The sequence below is a fragment of the Bidens hawaiensis genome, unplaced genomic scaffold, assembly GCF_021521415.1.
Source record: "Bidens hawaiensis isolate Kalapana, Puna unplaced genomic scaffold, B.hawaiensis_p1.1 tig00007885_1, whole genome shotgun sequence".
Lineage (NCBI taxonomy): Eukaryota > Viridiplantae > Streptophyta > Magnoliopsida > Asterales > Asteraceae > Bidens > Bidens hawaiensis.
The window spans coordinates 773,017-779,075 of record NW_027491548.1 but is presented as its reverse complement, the minus strand read 5'-3'; the positions used below and the strand labels follow the sequence as shown (position 1 = coordinate 779,075).

Genomic DNA, 6,059 nt, shown 5'->3' with positions numbered 1-6,059 from the left:
CATATATGCAACCCATGTATTCCTTGTGAACATGCGGTGGCAGCAATTTGGTACAAGGCTATTAATGGTGGAAGGGTTGGTGCAGTGGAAAGCTGGGTTCATCCGGTGCATAGAATGTACACATGGAGACAAGTTTATTCTTTCAAGATCAATCCAATCAATGGCAGACCCTTATGGCCAAGGTCCCAAGTTCCTACAACTCTTACTCCTCCCAAACATAACAAACAAGTTGGTAGACCAAAGAAGGCTAGGAAGAGATTAGCATTTGAGTTAGAGGACTTGACTCAAGGTGGTAAGTTGTCAAAGAAAGAAACCAAAGGAGCTTGTTCAAGGTGTGGCTCCACTAACACAACATAAGGACATGCAAGCAGCCAAGGTGATTGGTCTTCTGGAAGATTGGGCAGGATGTAAGAATGATTTGTCTTTTGGAATGTGTTTTAGTTTATGTATGTGTTAATGTATGTTTGGATGTTGGTAGTTTGGATGTTGGTAATTTGGTGTTTTGAACTCGGATTAATGACTTTAGGATGATAATTTGGTATTTTAAATTTGGATATGTAATGACTGGTTGAATGGTTGATGTAATGACTTTATTTGAATGGTTTATGTAATCTCTATGGTTGATGTTTTTTTGACTTTGTATTGCATTCACATTTTGGTTATTGCATTCAGCATGTCTAGTGCAGTCCCATTTTGATTATTTGCAGTCAACATGTGTAGTCAAAATGTGTCTAGGTAAGGATCAAAGTTGGTTATTTGCAGTCAACAAGTGTCTACTGCAGTCAAAATTGGTTAATGCAGTCAACATATGCCTAGTGCAATGCACATTTGGTTTTTGCATACAAAAACTCATTGTAATATACAAATGTGTAGTCAATATTAACAATTGTAACCTGAAAACAACCAATAGACATCTTTCCAACAACAACATTAACTTACATTAACCTTAAAAACTTACATTAGGATGGTGTCAAAAGTCGACAACAGCAGTCAACAACATTAAGACAACATACACACCTTCTTAACCTAAACAAAAGATAATTTAATCTAGAATAAAAGTACATAGATTATGAAACATATCCAACTTGCAATCAACATCCTTTTCATTTTGCTTGGTTTGTATCCTATATTCTTGTTTGCTTCTTCAAGCTTGTTCTTAGCTTCTTCAAGACTATTATTAGCTTCCTCAAGCTTTTTCTTAGCTCTGAGAAGACCAGGTATGATGTCCATGCACCTTTGACACTTTTTATGGTCAAACCATCCAATAAATTTGCAATTTGTACCCTAATTTCAAGCAAAAACATATAATTACTCGTGTTAAGAACATTAACCCTAATTCAAGAAGAGAAATAGAAAATTGTACCAGGACAGGGCATGAGTAGAACCGACGACCTGGGTTTTTATCCGTCCAAGACATTTTAATGAAGGTTTCTTTACCACATTCACAGAAAACCATCATTCACAAGATCGATTACGGCTAGAAATTCCCCCCAATTTGATAGCTCGTAACCCTAATTTCTAATCGAATGAAGGAAAAGACCGGGGGGGGGGGGGGGTTATAAAAGGGGGGAAATGATTTGGGAAATGAAATTATGTTTTTACCCTCACGTGGATCTCATGTGATGAGAGTTAACGAAAAAATCTAACTGGGTTAGTGGAAAATGACGTAACGTGCAACATTTTAGAAACACTGAATATGATTTCAGTCATTAAGTTTTTCAAAGGACGACTATTGAAAAACCGTGAAAACATAAATGACCTATTTTACCATTTTGTCTATATTTTTTCTTTTTATTCTGCTTTATCGCTGACCTAGACTCCATATATGCCCAGGCCACAAATAATTATTTATTGCTTCAAATGTTGCATATTAAGCCCAATCTTCGTAGTCCACCCACTATAATACTTACGGCTGTTAAAAAAATACCAAACACAGTTAGTTTGTCTAAAATAACATCCAACAATTATTTGTTAGTAGGCTTTCTTGTTCTCATTCTCATGTGGAATTTTTTTTAATTTACAAATACTAAATATAATAATTAATACACTACTTTAATTATAATAACAAAATCACAAAGTTTATTTTCACTAGTTAGTCTCAAGTTTAGTAAAAATTTTATGTTTTAGCTCGTTGTCTCTCAAATTTTTAAAAACGTAAATATGAGCCACTTGAATATATTTAATTAAAATAAAAACCTAACTCAAAGTATTTAAAAGTGTACGAGATATTTATATAATAATATGTATATTTTAGATCACATCAATTACTTTCTTCAAAAACCTAAAACAGGCCGATCGAGAGAGATTATTGATTATTTCAAAAAAACCATTATCTAACCATATCACCATCAATCTATAACACTGAAATAAGAAACCAATATAATATAATCACTTTAGAGTTTCAGAAATATGTGTGTACCAATAAACTCTCATGTCTCAACAACATTAGTATAAGCATTTTATAAAAATAACATATCATTTTTCTTTTATAGCATGAATTGAGGATTTCAGAACCTAAGCAACCTAATTAGTTTTGACTAATTTCGTCACAAAACACTAGAAGTTGTATTATAGGGGCTGCGTCAAAATTTACCAAAGCAGTATCGAACTAGGAACATACAAACCATCAATATGAATGAATTAGAAAAGATATATGGACTGAAAGATGAATTACCCGAGAATGAAGAAAGACAAACTAAGAAGATAACCTAGAATCACGAGTGTTTGATTATTTGTCAACCAAAGAAACGACGGTGGTGAAAGCGAAGGGGTTTTCTTTGTCTCTTGGCTAACAATACCCAATTTGATTAAGTTAGGGATTGAGGAGGAGAAATAAGCGCCAGAGAATATAGGCAGGGGGATGAGGGCGGGAGTTACAAATGGAGTGCTATGGCATTGCTCTAAATTTAGAGGTTTACTATAGCATTTCACTAAACTTTAGAAAAGGAGTTTAGAGATAGAGAATGGAGTTGGAGTGGTTATTTAGATGAATTTTATAATTTTTAGAACTGGAGATGGGTATAAAAACCTACTGAGAATATTCTAAGAAAAAATAATCGTTAAAATATTTTTAGAGTGAGTGTTATAGACTTGGGTGTCAAAAGCAACACCCTTTTTCATTTCAAACCAAAAGAAAAAAATTTCAAAATTTCCAAATCTTATATTCAAACCTACATTCAATTACAATTAATAATAGATAAAAGATAAATTCTTGATAAGAGATTAATTTCTAAAGTTTAAAATCATGATTAAATTTCCAAAACCAAATCCAAATCTTTTTAAAATGATGTGTTTTGACCATAAATGAAACAATATGTTTTGAGAATGACCCATTTTAACTTGAACAAAATCAATATTTTCTAAAATTGACCCGGTATAACCCGAACCAAGTCGATAAGATTTTAAAAAAATCAGAAGAAACATGAACTAAATTGATACCTATTTATATTGCCTTGTTGACCAGAACCAAACTAATACCCTTTTAAAATGACCCGTTTTGACCTGTGGCAAAGCAAATAGAAACATTTCTATAATTACCCATTTTCATAAATGAAAACTGAAATAACACATTTGAAGATTAAGATCAGAAAAATGAAGGTAACACATAAAACATTCTTAGCCTTTGAAATCCTTTTTACCAAATGCGAATTCATGATTGTTGGTTGTGAAGACTCAAAAAAACATAAAGCTTCAATGACTTTAACCCATTTGTAAGTTGAAACTCATGTGAATCTTTCACTTAATATGCGAACGTTGCATATTCTTTCATTTTTCAATAGACACTAGAACAAACTAAATACAATTTGATTAAAAAAAACTTAAAACAAAACCAAAACCGAAAATCTAAATAAAAACCAAATACTAACAAAACTAAAACAAAAGGCGAAATGAAACTGAAAAACTAAAACCGTTAAATCTGAAACTGAAACAAAAACAAAAGCAAAAACTGTAAAAACCGAAACAAAAAACTGAATAAAGTTAAACCTATCTAAAGCGTAACAAAAAAATTGAACCGAAACAAAACTAAAGAAAAACAAATTTATAAAACTAAAAACCGAAATAAAACCAAAATAAAAAATAACTACCATGTAACTTTGTATAGAAAAACCCGAAGTCATTAAGAAACACATGTACTAACGGTATAGTAGATTAAAATATGTTAATGTAATTAAGTTAAGTGTATTTAATTTAGTTTGAATTATTTTATTAGTAAGAAATTATGAGAATACATGTTATTTATAGAAAAAAATATTATTTTAATAGTATAGTAAATGAAAAAATAAAAAAATTATAAAAATTAACTTAACATATAATCAATAAATGTCACCCTAAAGTTCATTACTTGACGACTACATGTGTTAATAAGTTAAGTTATATATTATTATATGACTTTAACACGGGATAATAACTTAGTAATTTATAAACTACTAACACTTGATAATAGAAAATAACTATAAATTAATAATAATAATAATAATAATAATAATAATAATAATAATAATAATAATAATATCATCGGATGTGATAAACAATAAGCATCCATCTAATAAAAACTTATTCTAAAACAAAGACAATGTAGCATAATAAAAGAACACATTTTAAGGAGAAATGCAGTTGAGCAGTCTGTTTACTCAGGTCCCATGAGTAAATTCATGAAAGATTTGGGAATTTGTATCAAATTCATGGTGTCTGAAGTTTCGACAATTGGTTGCTCTTCTCTAGCCATCACACCATCTTCAGAAACCGGTTTTTTGAGTGACTCAATCCTGCTGTTGATATCTGAGAGTTTATGATCAACCAACAACCCAAGATCATTCAGATTTGTCATGTTCAAGTTAGCCACAGACGCTTCACCACTTAAGCATTGGTACATCAACGATGTCATCTCTTGCTCCTTGTTCTTCTTCATCAACTTGTTGCGCTCTTCAACAGTCTTCTTGATCCTTTCCTTAATGTACTCCTCTAAACTCACCATATGTCTAAGCCGCTTGTAGACGGGCACCCTCATGAACTGAGCTAGCACATTCTGGACACCCGTGCGGTTGGGCCAAACGTCAGGTTGAGGTTCATACGGGCTGTGAACGATGGCGCATGCATCCACGCCACATAACATGCTCAGCTCGTTCAACTTCTTGCTCAAACTCTTCATCCTTCTCTTGAAGGATGTTTTCCTTGCTGAGTCGTTGGTTATGAATTGAAGCTTCATTGTTTGCCTTGGGATGGCCTAAGAAGTTTGGTAGTTAATTTGTGTGTAGGAGTGGGTTTTATTGGTTCCATATGAGCATTTCAATGTATGATTTTATATGGGAAGAATGCTTTTCAAAATCTTTGAACTTAATGCCTGTGCTGTCCAAGCATTAAGTACAAAGATTTTTGTCAAACTACACAATTGGCCATAAATTGATTGTAAGATGCATTTTGATGCTTTTGGGCAAGAAAATAACTATTACATGATGTTGTCACAAACATTCTAGGTAAACTCACCAATCAATAACCCACGTGTCAAACTGAGTCATTAATAGAAAATTATCAGACGGTAAACGACGAAAAAAATCACATTTTAAATAACACTTGAGCGGTAAATACCCGAAAAATAACAAAATTATACACTTTGAATTTTTGTTGATATTTCCTTGACCCGTGGCGATGTGTCAAATAAAAAAATTAATTAAATTGTTTTTTACCCACTTTACTTTTCCTACATAACCCTCAATAAACCCAATCGACAATGCATTTGCCCACCCCTTTCACGGTTTACCCCTTTACATTCAATTTAGTTATTACAAACATGTCCACCCCTTTACTGATGGAGTGATGGGTTGGCTAACCACTAAGGCACTAACCATTATTTAAAAATAATATTTGATAGCAAATTAAACTCATGAGATCGTGGCATTTAAAGAAAATTATGATAAGATTTTGGTCTTTTACATCATTTTTTTCGTTGGTATAAGCAATATTTGCACTTAATTTATAGGTCAGGCTAAATGTACCTCCCTCCCTTGCTATTCATACACCCCCTCTGAACTTTTATTTCCTTTTGACATTTGTAATTGACA

At 32.2% G+C, this 6,059-nt stretch overlaps 1 pseudogene; it reads right to left on the bottom strand.

Annotated features, from left to right (window-relative positions):
• Positions 1 to 4,627: 4,627 nt before the first annotated feature.
• Positions 4,628 to 5,206, bottom strand: LOC143636338 (agamous-like MADS-box protein AGL80 pseudogene; annotated as a pseudogene).
• Positions 5,207 to 6,059: the final 853 nt, after the last annotated feature.